Raw genomic sequence first — 6,000 nt, forward strand, 5'->3', positions numbered from 1 at the left:
TCCAGTTCCATCCACGTTGCTACAAAAGGCCTTATTTCATTCTTTCTCATTGCCACATAGTATTCCATTGTGTGTATAAACCACAATTTCTTTATCCATTCATCGGTTGATGGACATTTAGGCTATCTCCATAATTTGGCTATTGTTGAGAGTGCTGCTATAAACATTGGGGTACAAGTGCCCCTATGCATCAGCACTCCTGTATCCCTTTGGTAAATTGCTAGCAATGCTATTGCTGGGTCATAGGGTGGATCTATTTTTAATTTTGTGAGGAACCTCCACACTGTTTTCCAGAGCGGCTGCGCCAGTTTGCATTCCCACCAACAGTGCAAGATGGTTCCCATTTCTCCACATCCTCCCCAGCATCTATAGTCTCTTGATTTGTTCATTTTGGCCACTCTGACTGGCGTGAGGTGGTATCTGAGTGTGGTTTTGATTTGTATTTCCCTGATGAGGAGCGACCTTGAGCATCTTTTCATGTGCCTGTTGGCCATCCGGATGTCTTCTTTAGAGGTGTCTATTCATGTTTTCTGCCCATTTCTTCACTGGGTTATTTGTTTTTCGGGTGTGGAGTTTGGTGAGCTCTTTATAGATTTTGGATACTAGCCCTTTGTCCGATATGTCATGTGCAAATATCTTTTCCCATTCCGTTGGTTGCCTTTTAGTTTTGTTGGTTGTTTCCTTTGCTGTGCAGAAGCTTTTTATCTTCATAAGGTCCTAGTAATTCATTTTTGCTTTTAATTCCGTTGCCTTTGGGGATGTGTCGAGTAAGAGATTGCTACGGCTGAGGTCAGAGAGGTCTTTTCCTGCTTTCTCCTCTAGGGTTTTGATGGTTTCCTGTCTCACATTCAGATCCTTTATCCATTTTGAGTTTATTTTTGTGAATGGTGTGAGAAAGTGGTCTAGTTTCAATCATCTGCATGTTACTGTCCAGTTCTCCCAGCACCATTTGTTAAAGAGACTGTCTTTTTTCCATTGGATATTCTTTCCTGCTTTGTCAAAGATGAGTTGGCCATACTTTTGTGGGTCTAGTTCTGGGGTTTCTATTCTATTCCATTGGTCCATGTGTCTGTTTTTGTGCCAATACCATGCTGTCTTGATGATTACAGCTTTGTAGTAGAGGCTAAAGTCTGGGATTGTGATGCCTCCTGCTTTGGTCTTCTTCTTCAAAATTACTTTGGCTATTCAGGGCCTTTTGTGGTTCCATACAAATTTTAGGATTGCTTGTTCTAGTTTTGAGAAGAATGCTGGTGCAATTTTGATTGGGATTGCATTGAATGTGTAGATAGCTTTGGGTAGATTGACATTTTGATAATATTTATTCTTCCAACATGAGCACGGAATGTTTTTCCATTTTTTTATGTCTTCTTCAATTTCCTTCATAAGCTTTCTATAGTTTTCAGCATACAGATCTTTTACATCTTTGGTTACGTTTATTCCTAGGTATTTTATGCTTCTTGGTACAATTATGAATGGGATCAGTTTCTTTATTTGTCTTTCTGTTGCTTTATTATTAGTGTATAAGAATGCAACTGATTTCTGTACATTGATTTTGTATCCTGCAACTTTGCTGAATTCATGTACCAGTTCTAGCAGACTTTTGGTGGAGTCTATCGGATTTTCCATGTATAATATCATGTCATCTGCGAAAAGTGAAAGCTTAACTTCATCTTTGCCAATTTTGATGCCTTTGATTTCCTTTTGTTGTCTGATTGCTGATGCTAGCACTTCCAACACTATGTTAAACAACAGCGGTGAGAGTGGACATCCCTGTCGTGTCCCTGATCTCAGGGAAAAAGCTCTCAGTTTTTCCCCATTGAGGATGATATTAGCTGTAGGCTTTTCATAAATGGCTTTATGATCTTTAAGTATGTTCCTTCTATCCTGACTTTCTCGAGGGTTTTTATTAAGAAAGGTTGCTGAATTTTGTCAAAGGCCTTTTCTGCATCGATTGACAGGATCATATGGTTCTTATCTTTTCTTTTATTAATGTGATGTATCACATTGATTGATTTGTGAATGTTGAACCAGCCCTGCATCCCAGGAATGAATCCCACTTGATCATGGTGAATAATTCTTTTTATATGCTGTTGAATTCGATTTGCTAGTATCTTATTGAGAATTTTTGCATCCATATTCATCAGGGATATTGGCCTGTAGTTCTCTTTTTTAACTGGGTGTCTGTCTGGTTTAGGAATCAAAGTAATACTGGCTTCATAGAATGAGTCTGGAAGTTTTCCTTGCCTTTCTATTTTTTGGAATAGCTTGAGAAGGATAGGTATTATCTCTGCTTTAAATGTCTGGTAGAATTCCCCTGGGAAGCCATCTGGTCCTGGACTCTTGTTTGTTGGGAGATTTTTGATAACTAATTCAATTTCTTTGCTGGTTATGTGTCTGTTCAAGCTTTCTATTTCTTCCTGTTTGAGTTTTGGAAGTGTGTGGGTGTTTAGGAATTTGTCCATTTCTTCCAGGTTGTCCAGTTTGTTGGTATATAATTTTTCATAGTATTCCCTGATAATTGCTTGTATTTCTGAGGGATTGGTTGTAACAATTCCATTTTCATTCATGATTTTATCTATTTGGGTCATCTCCCTTTTCTTTTTGAGAAGCCTGGCTAGAGGTTTATCAATGTTGTTTATTTTTTCAAAAAACCAACTCTTGGTTTCGTTGATCTGCTCTACAGTTTTTTTTAGATTCTATATTGTTTATTTCTGCTCTGATCTTTATTATTTCTCTTCTTCTGCTGGGTTTGGGGTGTCTTTGCTGTTCTGCTTCTGTTTCCTTTAGGTGTGCTGTTAGATTTTGTATTTGGGATTTTTCTTGTTTCTTGAGATAGGCCTGGATTGCAATGTATTTTCCTCTCAGGACTGCCTTCGCTGCATCCCAAAGCGTTTGGATTGTTGTATTTTCATTTTCATTTGTTTCTATATATTTTTAAATTTCTTCTCTAATTGCCTGGTTGACCTATTCATTCTTTAGTAGGGTGTTCTCTAACCTCCATGCTTTTGGAGGTTTTCCAGACATTTTCTTATGGTTGATTTCAAGATTCATAGCATTGTGGTCTAAAAGTATGCATAGTATGAACTCAATTCTTGTATACTCACAGAGCCCAATGTGGGGTTTGAACCCACAAACCACGAGATCATGATCTGAGCCAAAGTCAGATGGTTACCTGGGTGACTGAGCCACCTAGGTGCCCCTCAACTTTTATTTTTAAAGAGCACTTTTAAAAAGCCAGTCAGTCTCCATTTTTTCTCTCCAAATAAGACAAGCACCTGAGCATGCTAACACATTTTCTATGTTTCTGCCCTACATCTGGCTCCCCACCCACCCAAACTTTGTACAAACTACCTTGGGCTCTTACTTGAATTTTATTTCCCATGTGTTAAAAACTTCAAAATAGAAATATTTATTTCAACTTTACAATATGTTTTACTTATTTATTTGCCCATTATATCTTCTTATAACTCCTTTCTTCCTTTATTTTTATTTCTGTTAGATTTCAAAACGGAATAGATATTTAATGGAGGGTCTATTGGGGGTAAACTTTCTGAGTTCTTATATGTCTGGAATTTTCTTTGCTTGCCCTGATTTACAAATAATAGTCTGGTTGAATATAAAACTCTTTTTTTTTAAGTTTATTTATTTATTTTGAGAGATATTGTGTGTGTGTGTGTGTGTGTGTGTGTGTGTGTATGCATGAAGAGGGGAGGGGCAGAGAGAGAGGCAGAGAGAGAATCCCAAACAGGCTCAGTGCTGTCAGCACAGAGCCTGATATGGGGCTTAATCCCACGAACTGTGAGATCATGAACTGAACCAAAATCAAGAGTCAGATGCTTAACTGACTGACCACCCAGGCGCCCCTGAATATAGAACTCTTGACGCAAACTTACATTTACTCAGATTTTAATGCCTTCTTGATTTGATATCGCTGATAGGCAATCTGATGTTGGTTGAATTCTCATCCCATTGTAGGTAATTTTTCTTGAACTCTTAGGGCTTCCTCTTTGTCTTTGACTTTCAAAAACATTATGATTTTTCTAAAGTATGAGCTTAAAAAGAATTATCAGTAAGCTCTCTCAATTTCTGGATTTGTGTCTTTTTGATGCTCTAAGAAATTGTCTACCAATTTTATCAAAATGCTACTCTTCTTCATTATCTCTTTCTGGAATTCCCTTCAAATGAATATAGAAGTATCTGAATTGAATCTCTATATCACTAAACTTGCCTTTTACACATTCTGTCTTTTCATTTGTGCTGTGTTCTTGGGGGGCATTTTCTTTGCATGCTTTCTGGTTCACAAATATAATATTTCTCTATATCCAGTCAGCTCCTGTTGGAGCTTTTGTTGGAGACTTTTGTTTAACTTTTGGCTATTACATTTTTCAATTTAAATTCTCCAATAGGATCTTCAAAACTACCTTTCACTGCATTGATGTGAATGGTGCTCCTTTAACTCAGATGGCGCTAACATATGGATTTTTTTTTTTAACGTTTATTTATTTTTGAGACAGAGAGAGACAGAGCATGAACGGGGGAGGGTCAGAGACAGAGGGAGACACAGAATCCGAAGCAGGCTCCAGGCTCTGAGCTGCCAGCACAGAGCCCGACGCAGGGCTCAAACTCACGGACCGCGAGATCATGACCTGAGCCAAAGTCGGACGCTTAACCGACTGAGCCACCCAGGCACCCCTAACATATGGATTTTTAAACATTTTCCTGATTGTCCTGTGAAATATCTACCTGGGGTAAGTTCTCTGTTTCCCCTATTTCGTAGATGTTGCCTTCTTTATATATTTGGTAATTCTTAGTTGTAATCTCATCTCAGAGGGTTCTCTTCTATCTATGAGTGCTCTAGGTTGTGATGGCTCCTGGTTGTCATCGGCCATGCAGTTGGCAATAGTGGCCTCTAGGTGGCAGTGCAGGGTCAGGGGAGGAGATGGAAACAGTGCAGTGGCCCCGGGAGTGAGAGCCTTGAAGCAATGCTTCATCCCCTATGATCTTACAGCCAAGGCAAGGATGGCACCACCATACCTCTCAGGCTCCAATTTGACTTCTTATTTAGGGTTTTCTCAGAGTTTCTGATCCTTAAACAGCTCCCTTTCTTGTTTTGAATCATGGATTCTGAATTTATTAATCTGTTTTATCTTTTCCGTTGTTATTCTGATGAGTTTGGTGCTGGTGGTAAGGAAAATATTACAAAGGAGAATTTCCAATTTCAAGAAGAAAGAGGAAGGACAGGCTAAGATCACTTCCCAACATTAAAAAAAAAAGTTTAGGGGCACCTGGGCGGCTGAGTCGGTTAAATATCAACTTCGGCTCAGGTCATGATCTCAGGGCTCGTAAGTTTGAGACCTGCGTTGGTCTCTGTGCTGACAACTCAGAGCCTAGAGCCCGCTTCGGATTCTGTGTCTCCCTTTCCCTCTGCTCCTCCCCCGCTCATGCTCTCTCTCAAAAGTAGACATTAAAAAATTAAAAAAAATAAAATTTGATGATTTTTAATTACTCAGTACATTTTATGAAGTTGTCTTTTAAAGAAACAATTTAAATTAACTATTGCACATCCTAAATAACAAAGAAATTTTAGCCATTATTATTATGCAACATTTTATTCTATTAACAATAGCTGAGTTTTTCTGACCACCAATGTATTTTTCAGTCCCCAAATGCACCATCAATCTGAACTAATGTCCTATCTTCCGCGGGACCAATTGGATCGGACACATTCGGGACCAATTGGATCGGACACATTCAAGGGTAAGGAGCCTCTTGGTCTGAGAGCTGCCGGCCTCACTAGAGCTCACAGAGGCTGCTTGAAAGGTTCTGTGTGGGTGGAATGAAACCCAGTGTGTGACATGCTGAGACTGTGCCTGGCACACTGTCTGTCCTCAGTACGTGCGCGTTATTCTTTTACACTGGTACTGAGTGCTCTGAGCTGCTGAAGGTGGCCTCTTGGCTGTTCGTAAATGATTTGGTCCTCACCACTCTGTACACACTGCC

The sequence above is a fragment of the Lynx rufus genome, unplaced genomic scaffold (genome assembly GCF_022079265.1).
Source record: "Lynx rufus isolate CCGP_SWC_20201006 ecotype Redwood Valley unplaced genomic scaffold, mLynRuf1.p SCAF_13, whole genome shotgun sequence".
NCBI lineage: Eukaryota > Metazoa > Chordata > Mammalia > Carnivora > Felidae > Lynx > Lynx rufus.